Below are 16,331 nucleotides of genomic sequence, written 5' to 3'. Positions count from 1 at the left end.
TTTAGTACCATGTGGCACTAACTTCCAGTACCACCTTGATGAGGTTCAATTTCATAACAAATTACATGTGCAAGACACACATATAACTCACTACTTCAATTTGTTAAAGCCCTGGTAACTTGAACTCTTATCTCTTAGCCATAGGCCAACTTCAGTTTAACAGTAAGAAGCCAAGTTCTCAAAATCAATATTTGAAAATGATAGCTCATATAATCTCTATCATAATTATCCATTTCAAGCTACCTAGTAAGGATTGGTTTAACCAACATATGTATCACTTTTTTTTTGAAGGGGTGGAAGATGATGTGGTAAATAGTGATAAAGATGAACAATGAAAGAAAAGAGAGAAAATGTTTTGTATTTGTGTTTTATACACATTCACAGAGTTTTCTTGCTGGCCTGTAGTTCAAATGCCACTTTTAGATACATAAACCTAAGATAATGTATAATTAAATATGGACTGTATCTGCCGAAATTAAAATGAAAAATTAAAAGTAGGTATTGATGGCATGGTAAAGACCATGACATCATGGTCCATTAAAGACCATTACATTCTGCCTTTAGATGCTATGATGGCATTTCACTAATTGGATACATGCTGATGAGTCCAAAGGCAAAATGACATTAAATTTTCAAACACGTCCTTTTAAGTATTTAAGGAAATATTTAACTTACTTAACTTACTTAAAAAAATATGGAGTTTCCACCCACTAAAGTTGGTAATTTCTTCCAATATTAGAAATGTCTTTGACCAAGTTTGTCAAAAGTAACATGAAAATGAAAGGAATGATTTTTTCACATCATTGTATTCCAACAAGATTTCTTATGAATGACAGAAGGGAGGAGTTTGTTTTATATAACCTGCCCCCATTTTAAACTTTTGATTATGGAGGTAGTACCTAAAACATTGTCATTAACATTACAGAAGCAGCAACTAAAAGGAGCTTTGTATGTTGTTTCAAATAACTTCACGTACAAGATAAAAAGTACCTGTGACAGCTTTGTAAGCATTCTTTTTTTTCGTGATCAGGCACAGAATTAGCACAATTTCATGCCAGTTACCTTCTTTGCCAATTATGTGACTTGTCTCATTGCTTTTTAACAAATACAATATCATAACTCTTACATATTGTACAAGTTGGTTGCAGTATTAAAATTAGTAGAATTACTGTGTAAAATGGTGGTTAAATTGATGGAATACTTATGACCAGGGATCCTGGTTTTCTCTGATTAAAAAAATTCCCCATTTTTCAAATATAAAAAAGTAACCCCAAATCCACATTTTTCTATGATTAAAATGAAACACCACTAATATAATATAATATATTATATATCATAGTGGTGATTCATTTTAATCACGGAAAAATGTGGATTTGGGGTTACTTTTTTATATTTGAAAAATGGGGAATCACGGAAAAATGTGGATTTGGGGTTCTGAAAAATGGGGATTTTTTTTTTTTAATCATAGAAAACCAGGATCCCTGTTTATGACACTTCAGTTCCACCCAATAACATTTTGAAAAGGACCCATTTAAGCACGTTGAATCCAAAATTCAATTTTGGCAAAATAAAATAGAAATATAAAAAATAGGTTTAAAATTAAACGGATATATTTTCATAATTTAATGGAAAAAATAGGCTTTAGGGAAGGTCTTTCTCCTCTCACTTTAAATTTTCATCCACTTCCAAAATACTACAGACCTCTTCTAGATTAAACTGAATCAGAAATGAAAACTGACCAGACATAGACCAGGCTATTTTCTCTGTTATTTATTTTATTCATCTAAAATCTTTAATTAAACAAATTAATAACATATATGTTAGAAATTAAATTAGAAACTGGACCCATACAAATTTGTACCTGTTGAGGACCTAGTCTTAGATCATTTTTCCTTGTTATTAAAGTTCACATTGAATTTTTTTTTAATAATTATAATTTTTCATTATTATATCCTTTTCAGCAAACTAAAAAGATATCAGGATCTTTAGTTTTTCAAGTAGAATATCCTGATATTAGTAATTTATACATTTTTAACATAGATTTACAATCATATTTTGATTATTTTTCATCATGACTTGATTAGAGGAGTTTGAGCATATTGCATGAAATAAGGCAGCAGTTTATTTTCTTGACAGGAAAGGACGTGGAATAAATCTTCCTTCTGATTAAACCCTGACTTTGGCATCTATTAGACAGAAGAATGCTTGTCCTAAGTCTGTTACTAAGGGCCGCAAAACTTCATGTGAACTAAACCTGATAGTTTTAATTTTTCTAAATTTAAGAATAGGAAACCAGAAACTGCAAACACACCATGCAAATGTCCTGCTCATCATAAATCTGTTCATGACTTATTGCTATTATGGTGTTTAGTTCATTTTCCTATACATTAAAATAGCAACCATTAAACAGCTCTTTCTAGGAACTCTTACCAGTTATAGGGGTTAACACAAAGTGGAAGAGCTATTAAAAAAATCTTTCTTTAAAACATGTAATATCTATCATGGGTTCTGATATGCTGCTAATCTCTTGGGAAGGCAGATGGATGTGAACTGTTCACAGTGCAAGGCAGAACTAAAAAACCTGCCTGGGAGCCTCTGATAAATCTTTTCTATGGTCACATTAGTTTTGATGAAGGTTCTTTGTGAAATGGAGAAGAAAAAACTGCCTGTGAAAAATGCACCCATTCTGGACTGGACTATTATCAGGATATGGATTTATTCTTGAACAGAAATTACCACAGACAACATTTTAACTTTTATTTATTTGCTATATTGCACCAAAGTGGGTTTACATTAAAATGGGTGGGCCCCTGGTTCTACTTAATGAGTGGCAACCATCTAGTACTACTGAAAATAATTTTGTGAGTTTCTCCCTAACAGCAATGAACTATTTAAAACCCTTCATTTATCTCTTACACTGTTAAATAAGGATACATTTCAAAAGATACATTCAGCCAAAAGCATGGATACCTTGAGCTTGAACGTATAGCAACCATTCCAGGCACAGACTGGAAGAAGGCCAATGTGGTGCCTATCTTCAAGAAAGGGAGGAAAGTGGATCTGGGAAACTACAGGCTCATCAGCCTGACCTCTATCCCAGGGAAGGTCGTTGAAAAGTTTATTAAAGAGGTCATCCTTAATGGACTGGCCAGCGCCAACATCCTGAGGGATAGCCAGCATGGGTTTGTTGTGGGTAGGTCTTGCTTGACCAATCTCATTTCCTTTTATGACCAGGTGACCTATCACCTGGACAAGGGAGAAGAGATTGATGTCATATATCTTGACTTTAAAAAAGCCTTTGATCTGGTATCCCATGATCACCTCTTGGTGAAAGGGGCCGTTGTGGCCTTGGGTCCACCACAATCTGCTGGCTGGGAAATTGGCTCCGTGGTCAGACCCAGAGGGTGGTAATTGACAGAAGTCAATCGTCATGGTGTCCTGTGACCAGTGGGGTCTCCCAAGGCTCTGCCCTTGGACCTATATTGTTCAACAACTTCATTATTGATGTGGACATTGGAGTCAGGAGCAGACTGGCCAAGTTCGCCGATGATGCCAAACTTTGGGGCAAAGTATGCACACCTGAAGATAGGAGGGAGATCCAGGCTGACCTGGACAGGCTCAGCAAATGGGCGGACAAGAACCTGATGGTGTTTAACACTGAAAAATGCAAGGTTCTCCACCTTGGGAGGAAAAACCTGCAGCATCCTTATAGGCTGGGACATCATTCTCCCCTTGTACTCGGCCTTGGTGAGGCCGCAGCTGGAGTACTGCATCCAGTTTTGGGCCCCACAATTCAAAAAGGATGTGGAGAAGCTTGAGAGAGTCCAGAGAAGAGCCACGCGCATGATCAGAGGTCAGGAAAACAGATCTTACGACGACAGGCTGAGAGCTAGGGGGCTCCTTAGCCTGGAAAAGCAGAGGCTCAGGGGTGATCTGATGGCCAGCTATAAGTTTATCAGGGGTGACCACCAGTATCTGGGGGAACATTTGTTCACCAGAGCGCCCCAAGGGATGATGAGGTCCAACAGTTATAAACTACTGCAAGACCGTTTCAGGCTGGACAAAGGGAAGAATTTCTCTACTGTCTGAGCCCCCAAGGTCTGGAATAGCCTGCCATCGGAGGTGGTTCAAGCACCTACATTGAACACCTTCAAGAGAAAATTGGATGCTTATCTTGCTGGGACCCCAGCTGACTTCCTGCCCCTCAGGTGGGGGGCTGGACTCGATGATCTTCCAAGGTCCCTTCCAGCCCTAATGTCTATGAAATCTATGAATCAACAACCATTCCAGGCACAGTTTTCCCATGTTTCCCAAGAACTCTGTAGCTGCAAAATATACTTCTTTCACAAAATATGAAATAGTTTTTTTAGGGTGTATTAGGAAGCAGATTACACTTTCTTATCAATTTGTTATTTGACATAGATATTGCAAGAAACTTGAAGACCCTGGATTGTTCTTTGGTCAGATAATTGATAGTCATATTTTTCTAAATGAATTATGTGGCTTACTGCTTAGCCTATAAGTAGGATGTGGGTTCTTTCTCCTGAGGTGGAGCACCTTTCATTTCTCTGTGTTGAATGTAATCAGGTTTTAATCTGCCCACCTTGCAAGGCTGTCCAGGTTGGCCTGAATCACCAGCCTATCCTCTAGCATGACCTCACTTCCCCATAATTTGGTGTCATGTGCGAAATTAGCGAGTCCGTTTCTGACCCAAATCCAGATAATTTTTTTATATATTGAAGAGTACTAGTCTGAGTACAGAGCCCTGAGGGACACCACTAGACCACCATGTGCCATGTTGACTCAATTCCATCAACTGTCACTATCATCAAGTATTTTTTCCATTCTTCCATATGTAGAGAAAGATTATTTTTTTAAGTTATTATATTGTAATATCCCTTACACTGATATGTTCCACTTGGATATCCTTAAATTAAAAAGTTAAAGTACCTTTTCACACTCTTAGACTTCAAAATCCTATGACTGACTATATCAAATAAGCATAAAGGACTAGAAACATTAATATGTATATGTAAATCTAAATAATATACAGAGAGCAGGAGAGCATTAATTGTCAACATAGGTGAAGTTTCTGTTCCAGGTCATGCCCTGAAAGAAAACTGGGAGGACTGACCACCAGCTACAGAGAGATATTTTAACTATGCAATAAACTTTACCAGGAAAATGAGATTTGATTATTATATTGAAACTGGCAAGTTCCATTCCATCCCTAGTTTTCATTAGAGTTGGCTGTCATAGGAGGTGAAATGCCTCCTTCAAATAACATTTCAGAGCTATATTAAAACAGGTCCAAAATGTCCTCATTTCCTTTACTACCCAGGATGTACCTTGAGTCACAAGTGGTGGATCAATATGCTGAGGATTTGTGTTCAGTGTCTAGACTGCATGCAGGAAAACAGTTGACCTACACTTGTGAAAGAGGCCTTTTCCCATGCAGCTTCAGAAAGCTTCCTATATGCATATAATATTTTCAGTCAAGACGGGTCATACAATAGTGGCTGGTTGGAATCTGTTGCAGATTTAAAGAAGTCAGGGTTGACGAGGCAAATATCTCAGGAAGAAAGTGATGGGGGCACTTGAGAGAGGGAAGAAGTATCCAGGGTTAAATAGGCCTAGGAGATTTTTAGAGATTTAAACCTAAAAAAAGGTTTTCCTTTTCTCTTTTCCACAAACTGAACATTATAATTGGATATATATGTGGACTCTAAATTTAAAAATATCTATGTTCATATCACGTTCTGAGAGTAAAAATTAATACTTTGCATCCCTTTTTCTTTTAAGTATTTATACAAAAAACCCACATTGTAAGTGTAAAGGTCATGAATCTTTGCCTCTCTTGATTGACTACATTTGTCAATAGTGCCAGAGCTATCATGGGATGGGCAACTGCTGTGTTTAACATTTTCTCTCACATGCACCAATATTTAATGCACCTCCCTATACACTCAGTGAATTCACTAATCTCCCATTTTCTGTTATCATTCTCACATTTATAGCCCCAAATGATTTAGCTGTCTCAGGAACAGGCTCAATGTTAATTGTGAAGAGATCACCCCCTAACCTTTTTAGACTTATTTGAACAATAGTGACAGGGATAAGGTGTCTCTCAAGGGACCATTAAAGAAACTATGCAGATATAGACTGAGAAACAAAATGGATCAAAAACTGGCTGAGAGAGTGAGGGGGAAGAAATAGCAAGAGATTGTCACTTTTCATTACAGCACAAAGACAACAGCAGGGTGTTTTAAGATTTCATAAAAGGACCAGGTGTTAAATATATTAATTAATCATGTGAAAAAGTAAGTGAGCAGCAAGATGGCAATATTTGTAAATAAAGCAACATTTTTGTTGCTAGTCAAGTCCTGAGAAGACTTGGACCTAACCTAAGTAGATGAATGAGGAACATAAAAACAGATTAAATTTACTGATAATAAATGCAAACTAATGATTATTGGGAGAAAAAAAAATTAACTGAGCATTTGCTTTCCAGGCAATTACATTAAGAGTCAGTTCAAAAGAAGGAGATGGATATCAATCAGAGGGTTCAGTAAAGATGTTTGCTCAGTGTTACTGCAGTCAAAAAAATTGCAAATAAAATTGTGTAAGAATTACAAAGTTGTATAAGAAATGGAGATATATCTATATGTGTGTACATGCATGCATGTGTACATGTGTGTGTGAGTGAAAGAGAGAGAGAGAGTACACACATATACAGATCCAAGGTCCAAGTCTTCTCAGGACTTGCCTAATAAAACAATATATATTTTTATAAATTTTATAATTTTTTCTTCCAATTAAATACTAGAAATACTATACAGTACTAGTCACTGACTGCAAAGAAGGATATTACTGAATTAGAAGGGTTTCAGTAAGAGCGATATTTCAAAGTATAGAAAAAAAGTCCCCCCTATGACTACATTGAAAAGACCTAGAACTGTTTACATTAGGAAAGAAACGATTAATAAGAAAAGATAGTATACAAGTATATAACATTGGAAGTAGTAAGAGATTAGCCTCTGTAGTCCCTCATCTCCTAAGTCAAAAAAAAAAAAGACATTAAGTGAAACTGAAAAACTGTAGGTTCTAAACTCAGAGAAGAACACACATTTTCAAATAGTACGGGATTAGATTTTAAAACTCATTGCCACAGGATGCCATTGGTGTCAAGGCCTTATGATATTTAAAGAGAGAATGGCTGTCATGCTTCTCTTCCTGACAGATATAGTGAGGGAGAGGCTAGAGATTACCCTTAAGGGTCACAACTACAGTGTAATAACTCCTGTTGCACTGGCAGTTGCTTTTGGTTGAGCGGCCAACAACTGCTGCCAGCTTACCAGTGACTCTGAAAGAGTTAATACTTTAGTTCTTGCCTGAGCAGTGCCAGTCAGAATTCAACCATGTGATCAGGACTCTGGAAAAATCTTTTTTTTCCTTCATTATTCCCCCTCGTGATGCATGTCTTATCTGGGTGCATGCGGTATGCAAGAAAATACAGTATTGCAACTTCTGTAGCTGCGGAATACATCCCTGACGAACGGTTTTTGAACCCGAAAGCTTGCTTAATAACTATTCTCCAACCATTTGGGTTGGTCTAATAAAAGATATCAAATTCACCCAAGGAACCTTGTCTCTCTAAACAAGGGGCCTTTATGCTACTGGTGGCTCATACTTTGTGGCTAGGGACAGACATTACATATAAACTGATTCAAGTAATCAGAAACTGTTTTAAACCTGTAACAGAACATAAGTTCAGTGCACATAAACCAGTTTCAAAAAGGCTGAAACTGGTTTCAGATAAACCTGGCTGAATGTAGTATCAACTTAACTGATCTGGGTCAAACCAGTTTATGCAATGTCTGACCCAGCCCCTTTTCTGGTTTAAGTTAAAACAGAGTCTCCCACCATCCCAGATGATTTTCTGAGCTGGGCTAGGCTGTGCTCTCTGCTCCAAAGAACAGGCTGGCCCTGCCCCTCTCTTCTCTAGTCATAACTCCGGGGGAGAATGCAGGCATAGCAGGGTCTGCCTGGCTTCCCTCCCTGCTGAAGCAGGGATTCCCCCTCCCTCCTTTCCAACTCCCACAGGATGGACCACAGCCCGACAGACCCTAGGCATGTGGTATGCTAGCTAATGCTGAGAGGTGTCTGTGTGTATGTCCCAATTTCACTGGGAGAGGCAGACAGAACCGTGTCGACTTAGGGCTTTTTGGAGCTAATCAACAGGTAGCAGGTAATGTCTCTCCATTCCATCCTTGGAAAAAGCTGTTTAAGAAGAGCTTCACCTAATGAGGCCTTTGTTTTGCTGAAGGGCTGATAACACAGTGGTTTGCTGGTGAGCTGATAACAGTATTGCTTTATTAGCCTCCCTGCTGGTTTGCAGCCCTGTCAGGTTTGCAAACAGATTTGCAGACGTGGAGAGGGAGATTGAAAAGCTCAGTATCATCAACAGATGCATGCACTGCACACCCCCTGTTTGCCTCAGAGTGCTAGCCCATTGAACAGCCAGCAGGGAAAAGCCTAAGATGGTGCAGGCCAGGGTGGGCCTGCCTCCCTAATCAGAGTGTCTTGGCGGGTGGACCACTTCCCCCTCAGCTCAGCACTGCAGAAGGGAAGGGAGGGCTGCCTTAGCATCCTCCCCTCCCCCACCTCCCCCCCAGCTTCTAGCCTGAGCCACTGCAGGCATGTGCCTGCATTTCTGAAATTAAAAGGGAATATCTATCCACCTCCAAATCAGTTCAAGCTTTGCAGGTTAGACTAATCTGCAAAGATTTAATCAATTCAGGCTCAGGCTTTTTGAATATCTGTCCCTAGGCTGCATATCTTCCTTAGTAACATTCATCTCTCTTTCACCTTCTTGCTGATCAGAACAAGGGGATCCCCCCCACCCCTTTTTCTTAAGCCATTTGTTTTCTCACTCTTTAACCTTTCTTTCTTCCCCTGTCTTCTCCAACCACTTCTAGTGAAAGCAAAACAGTATTTATGGCTCCTTCACTAAGCAAAATCTTTTCACTGATCTGTGAACCTTGAAGTGTATGCAAAAATGGCTGGATTGAAATGAGATTTGTAATTGGAGAACATGTTCACAAAGAACTCCCCTCTAAACACAGATGCATGCTATTTACACAGTTGTTTTCTGAATGAGGAGTAAGGAGAGGGAATAAAATACTGTTTTAAAAAGCATTATTGCCAGAGATCATAAGTGGGGAAAAACAGCCATTCAGTCAGCAAGTAGCTGATAATGGATTCATGGCAGTAGTCACTCGACTTCTGTCTCAGGTCAGATGGGTCACCTGTGGCTTTGGCCCTAAATAACCCAAAACAGGTCCCCCAAAAGTTATCGTAAATAGCTTTATTATTTAAGTTATTTACAGTTGATAACAATAGTTTTGTAACCACTTATAATTCCTAAAGGTGCAGATTCTGCCTACAATTACAGTGAATAGAGTGTAATACAAGAAGAAACAATACTGATGTTTACAATATAACAACATAAATAAATACACCCCAAATAGTGGAACACGAAACATTTATCTACAATTCTGACTAGAAGAAAGGTCTTTTACTACAATAATCAAGATTGGAGAGAAGAAACTAGCTAATAGTGACAAGGTGTTTCATAATGCAGAGTATGATAGCATTACATAAGTATTATCCTTAAATCAGTGGCACTAATCAGGATCAGTCCCAGATTATGGTTGAGAAACTATGAAACTATTCACTATGAAGTTATTCACTTTCTTAACTCTTTGCAAGATCAGTACAGGATAATATTGCAATACACATAAGTACAATGGCATCTCTTTCATTTGCAAGCCACCTACTGGGAAAAGAGTTGCATAGCACTGCCTTAATTCTATGGAACACAAATAAAAACAGTAACAAAGCTGAGACTGCAGAAAAAGAAATTCTCATTCATATTTTTTTAATTCAAACAAAAGAATACTGATCCATTTCTGTCAAAATCATCGAACTAAATATCTCAGACATATCTTATTCATAGTCATAGCTTTTTGGCAATTCTTTTGTTCAAAATTTTGTCCTAAACATATTTTGTGATTATAACTTATCAAGTCGTCTTTGATTTTTTTTTCCCCTCAATAAAGTGAATCAAAGTTCTTGTTTTTGTTTGAATCGGAAAAACGACACTTTTCTTTTTAGGTTTCAGTCAGCTGTGTTGTACTAGAATGACAAAATATGGCAAAAGACAAACTTCAAGCTTCATTATTTTGCAGCCCTCATTTAAATTTAAGCAATGTTTCCAGGAAATAGAGTATAAGTTTTAAAGCTAAGGGTTTCATGGAGATAAATGTTTATGATTTATATGCGTGCAGTTTAAGTGCACCATAGTCATAATCATACTGAATTATCAAGCTTCAATATGACACATAGCCCTAGCATTTAGCCTTTATAATAAATGCATTGGCTCTTTAGACTTTACACAACCTAAGGTAAGAATATAAAGCTTCAAACAGGATTCACACTAAAGCTCCCATTATAACACTGGAAACCATGATTTATAAATGTTTTCTAAAAAAATTCAAAATCTCTCATTCAGCTGCTGTCACAAATCAGCCCCACAAATTCTATTCCTCACATGTGTAAAGGATATGTCTGGTATGTTTCTAAGACCAGGCCCTGAGATCAGCACTTCACAGGCTAGGAACCATCACTCATCAAAAAGATCAATTTTCAAAGCTAATAATATTTAAAAGAGTCACTGTGAAGTCAGCCTGAGCTATATAACAAGTTATTACTTACAACATTGTTCCCCACCCACCCCTAATTAATGTTGGTAGGGGAAGAGAGATGATGAAAAAATGAAAACAGACTCTGGGATAGCAATTTCTCCTGCTGACTGGACACTTGTAGGCAAATTCTGAAACATGGTTTCACCTGTTTTTTGCTGTTCAGTGATGGGGATCCTACTTTCACTGCAACCTTTAAAGGGCTCAGAGTCAACTTAGTTCCTATGGTACTTCCCTGCTTAACTGCAGAAACACGGTACATTCCTGGCTTGGGTATGTTCCAGGAACAGAGGACAGAAACTGGAGCACAGCTATACCTTGTGGATTACCTTTTTTAGGGCTATAGACAGCTACTGAAGATCAGCACTCCAGAGGTTCTAACTTATGCCAGGGCAGTGTAGGACCAATGTCAAGCTGCAACTTCAACCCTGATGCCTTAGCCTGATAAGTGTGGCCTCTCCTCCTGGCCTGCAACTTTACAGCTGGTCTCCAAGCTGGTCAAGACTATCCTGAAACCTCCAGCAGTCCATAGATATCCACCAGCTTAATGGTACCACATTGATCAGCCAGGATCAGCTGACCCTCCAATTCTTCCATATAAACCCCTGACTGAATAAGAAGTATCCAGGTAACAGGGTTTAATCTGATCCCATACTGCTTCACTGTCGTCTCTGGCTTGTGCTCTGACTTGACTCTCTGCTTCATCTCCTGGCTTCCCAATCCAGCTTGATTTTGACTACACTCTCTGCCTGATCCTCCCACTTCCTTGCTTGGCTTGTTCCTATGCCCAACTATCTAGTTGATATCTTGGCTCTCCAACCCAGCTTGCTTACTGACTCCACTCTCTGCTTGATCCCCCAGCTTCTCGATTCAGCCTTCCTTAAACCCTGTTCTTGGATTGATCTCTGGGCTTCCTGACCCAATTTGTCCCTGGAATCTACTCATTCCTCCCAACCAGTCTGCACCCCAATCCCAAAGTGGCCACAGACCTGGCTGTCTATGACTCAGAGTGGCAGTTTGCCCAGACCATAATTCAAATCCCTTGTCAGTGCCTTTGGACCTGCCCAACTTTAATGGCACAACTCAGGGAAACCCCTTTGCCTACTCAACCAAGGAAGTGCCCAGCAAAACTGACCATCAAACCCTTAGGTATTGCTATATACCCACAACCAGGTCCAGCGTCAGCTCTGCCTTCTCCCAGTTCTAACCAACTTACTGGACTCTGGGGCACCAGGCAATTTCATCGATGAAACCATGGTCTGGGCCCTACAAATCCCATTAATGTGGCAGTCCAAGACAGAGGCCACTGGAACTGTAGCTGTCTCATTTCTGGTATCCATCCCACTCCATAGGAGACCATCTTCAGGCACAAGGCATGAGACATTATGCTTCGGGACAATCTATTCCTCACATTCTCTCTTGATTATAGAGTTTCCCTGGCTTGCCCAGGGAAGATGGAAAGCTCCAAATGTCTGCTTTGATTCCAGATACTGTTAGCAACCAGAAAGTGCTGGAAACTCAGGAAGGCTGCCTACCCAATTATTAAAGCAGGGATCCTGACCACTGTTGCTCCCCAAGAATATGATGATGAATTTAAGAAGAATATGGAGGTCATTCTTCCACACCAGGATTCTGATTGCCCTAGCAACCTACATCCAGGAGGAAGGATCTCGGTAATACATATCTGTGCCATGTCAGAGCCTCAACTTGCTGCCCTTCACAAAAATATGCAGGAAAACCTGGACCAGGATGCATAAGAAAGTTCACCCTGGATCCCCTATCCTATTCTCCAAAGAACAAGGATGGGAGCCTCCATTTCTGTGTAAACTATTGGGCTATGACCCAGGTCACCATCTGCTTTAGTACCCCTTACCTCTCATCCCAAAGCTGCTCGATCCATGAAAAACCAACTGCATAGTCAGCAAGCTTGACCTCTGGGGAGCATACAACCTGGTGCAAATTAGAGCTGGTGATGAATAGGAAACAGCCTTCCGGATCTGGTATGAACAAGTTGAGTATTCAGTTATGCCTTTCAGATTCATCAACACTTTCCAGTGCTTCCTCTTGGACCAATTTCTTATTGCCTACCTGGATGACATATTAATCTTCTCAGAAGACCCTGACCAACACTCCTTCACATCCAGGAGGTATTGGAGAAGCTGCACTAGCATGGACTTTTCACTAAGCTGGAAGGCACCTCAGAACATGAAGGGTCTCCAAAGATTCCTACAGTTGGCCAGTTTCTATAGGTGGTTCATCACTAACTTTGTCCAGGTGGTGGTCCCTTTTACCACACTGCTATGTAAAAATGTCCAGCTGGAAGCCCAACCAACTTTTGAGTACCAAAAGCAGGCCTTTACCTCTTCCCTTGTGTTTGCCCATTCAGGTCAAGCCTTGCCCTTTGCGGCAGAAATGGAACTGCAATAGGTGCAGTGCTCTCCCAATGGCAAGGGACGGAATAAGCCCTGCACCTTCTTTTCCTGCAAACTCACCCTAGCAGAACAAACTTATAAGATCTGAAAGCTCTTGACCATCAGAGTGGCTTTTGGGGAATGGCAACATTACCTGGCAGACTGTGTGTGACACAGACTCACCACAAAAGTCACACAAACCTGACCCTGTTTTGAAGTTTCATAAGTTCATTGGGGCCATGTTGTCAACTGACCTGCCCTCCCAGCTCCATGCCACCACCCCCAAAAGGAAAATACCTCCAGAAGAGCATACATAAGGGAGGATCTACATGCCTCAGGTCTAGCTAGACTAACTGTTCTTTGCCTAATCCAGGGTTGTTCAACCTCCAGCCTTCAGGCTGGATCTGGCTCCTTGCACTTTGTTGTCTGGCCTATGGGACTCTCCACAGCTCTGTAGGGAGTCCCATGGGCCATGGCCCTGCATACTGGATTGGGCATGAAGTGTGGTATGGGGCCTGATCTCCACATGCTGGACCTGGCAGTGTGGGGCCCTGGGGTCTTATCCCCACTTATGAGACCAGGCAAAGGCAGCACAAGGTCTCAGGGCCCTGATCCTGCTACATGGAGCCATGTAGAGGTAGTGCAGAGACTCAGGGCCCTGATCCCACTATGCCTGGGATCCAGTGGCCCCAATCCTGGCACACAGGGCTAGGCAGGGGCAGCACAGTCTATATCCAGGTATGCAGATCCAATTCCAGTGCGCAGAGTCTAATCTGTCCCACAGACCAGCCCCGCATCAGTCATTTGCCCTACGGAACGAAAAGGTTGAGCATCACTGGCCTAAGCCATGACATCCCCTAGCAGACCACCCTGGAACTGAGAAAACCTACTGCCTCATCTCCCACTACTTTTGGTGGCTGTGACTGTACAAGACTTTGCAGAACTTCACTCAGTCTTGCAAGGTTTATTCCTGCACAAAGAGAGCCCCTGAGAAGCCTTGGTGACTCCTCCAACCCCTCCCCACCCAAACTCCATGGTCTGCAATTTCCTTAGAATTCACTCTAGGGTTGCCAGTCTCAAGCCATTGATCTGGCTGTAATGGGCCAGTTCGTAAAAATGGCTTACTTCATCGCATGTCAGGACCTCAGTGAAAGTTACAGCCCAGTCATGGATGAATTATGTGGTCAGGAGGAACATTGGACCACCTGAATGGCTTCCCAGATGACATTGTGGGTCAGATAGTAGAGCCCAATCCATTTATTGATTCCGGCACAAAGCCTTTCACCTACTGGGAGGCCATGTCAACCTACCATCCCCAGGAAAATGATCAAGCTGAGAAGACCAATCAGGTCTTAAAACAATATCTTTGTTATCTTAATTTTGCACAGGATGATTGGGTTTTACTCCTAACACTTCCAGAATTCTCATAAACTACTCTGAGCATGATTCACAAATGATGGGTTCCACCAGCAGTTGCATCCTGCCTTATCCACAGACTCTGACAACCCCATGGCAATAGAATTGGTAGAACATTCAGAACGTCCAGGGGGATTTAAAGCAAACCCTGGAAAAGGCAAAAAAACATTATAAGCAGCAAGCAAACCAACATCAGAAGCCAGGGTCCCCCTACTCTATGGGGCAGAAAGTGTGGATGTCAACTAAACACCTCCATACTAAGGTCACCATACATACAGGTTTTCCTGGATATGTCCTCTTTTTGGACATCTCCAACTGAGTAGTTTTTAAAAATATCAGCAAATGTCTGGGATTTTGCTGCTTTCCCGGCACTTCCCAGCTTGCCTCAGCAAGATGCTGCTTGGGGCTCAGGGCAGCAGGGAAGGTAACTGGAGGCTGAGGTATCACGTGCTTTGCACCTGGGCCCCGGCAGCTGCAGGTACCCTCTTTTTTGCAACTGGAAATATGGTAACCCTACAATCCATATAGACCAGCCATCAGAAACTGGATGACTGTTTCCTTGGCCCCTTCCACATAACTCAATAAATAAACTTGATAGCCTCTGAATTACAACTCCTCTGAATACTAAACAACCACCATGTATTCCACATGTCACTACTCAAGATGTATATAGAGAATTCTTTCCCACATTGTACCCAACCTCCATTATCCCTGGTAACAATCTAGAGAGAGGATTAGTATATAATCTAGAAGATGGCAGATTCAAAGTGGGGATGGGGGAAGTTGCACTACTTGATAGACTGGGAGGAATATCAGCTCTAAGTTCATACATGGAAGCCAGCAGAAAACATCCATCCCCCAAGTCTGCTGAAAATATTCCAGAAAAAACACCCTAAGTAACTTGGACCAGCCTTCCCACTATTGTGGGGGGAGGGGGAGTGGGAAGTGAGGCTGTGACCTCAAACTTGGGGCCTTGGTCTGACAGTCATAGCTACTCATCCTGGCCTGCCACCCTACATCTAGTCACCTGTGATGATCAAGGCTGTCCTGAAACTTTCATAGGGGCCTAGACCTCTGTCTACTTATTATTACTGTACCAGAGTAGCTGGCTGGGGTCCAGTCCCTCCACATAAACTCCTGACCTGGAACAGGAAATATCAAGGCAACCTGATTCCAAACTGCCTTTCTATTCTCTCTGTCTTGCTCTCTGATTCCACTTGTGGTGATCTCTTGGCTTCTTGACCCAGCTTGCTCCCTCCCTACATTCTTTGCCTGATCCCCCAGCTTTGTAACTCAACCTATTCCTAGACCCTGCTCAGACTGACCTCCTGACCTAATTTGTTCCTGGAATCCACTCATTTTTCCTAACCTTGAACAGCACCATGATCACTGAAGACTGCAAACCTGGTCACCCAGGACCCAGTAAGACAAATAGGACTTATAATTTTGAAATTGAACATACACTTTCAGGGAGTCAGCAAGCCATTAAGCCTCCTATATATTTGTATGGCCCCTAGCTGTGTTGTATCCAAGAGCCTGCCTCCCCAGTGCAACTTAGACAGCTTCAATCCAATTAAAATAAGATACATTTTCAATAAATCTGAAACATCATCTGGCTTTATGCTTTCCTCTGTGATCCCTATGTGGCATGATTTAATACTATAACAGACATCATTGCATTACTGAATATCAAAAGCTGAAGAATATGCTTTCCAATGCAAAGGAAAGCATAAGGCCAGAG

This window comes from Alligator sinensis, unplaced genomic scaffold (genome assembly GCF_000455745.1).
Source record: "Alligator sinensis unplaced genomic scaffold, ASM45574v1 scaffold669_1, whole genome shotgun sequence".
Taxonomy (NCBI): Eukaryota; Metazoa; Chordata; order Crocodylia; family Alligatoridae; genus Alligator; species Alligator sinensis.
Note: the sequence above shows the minus strand (reverse complement) of the source record.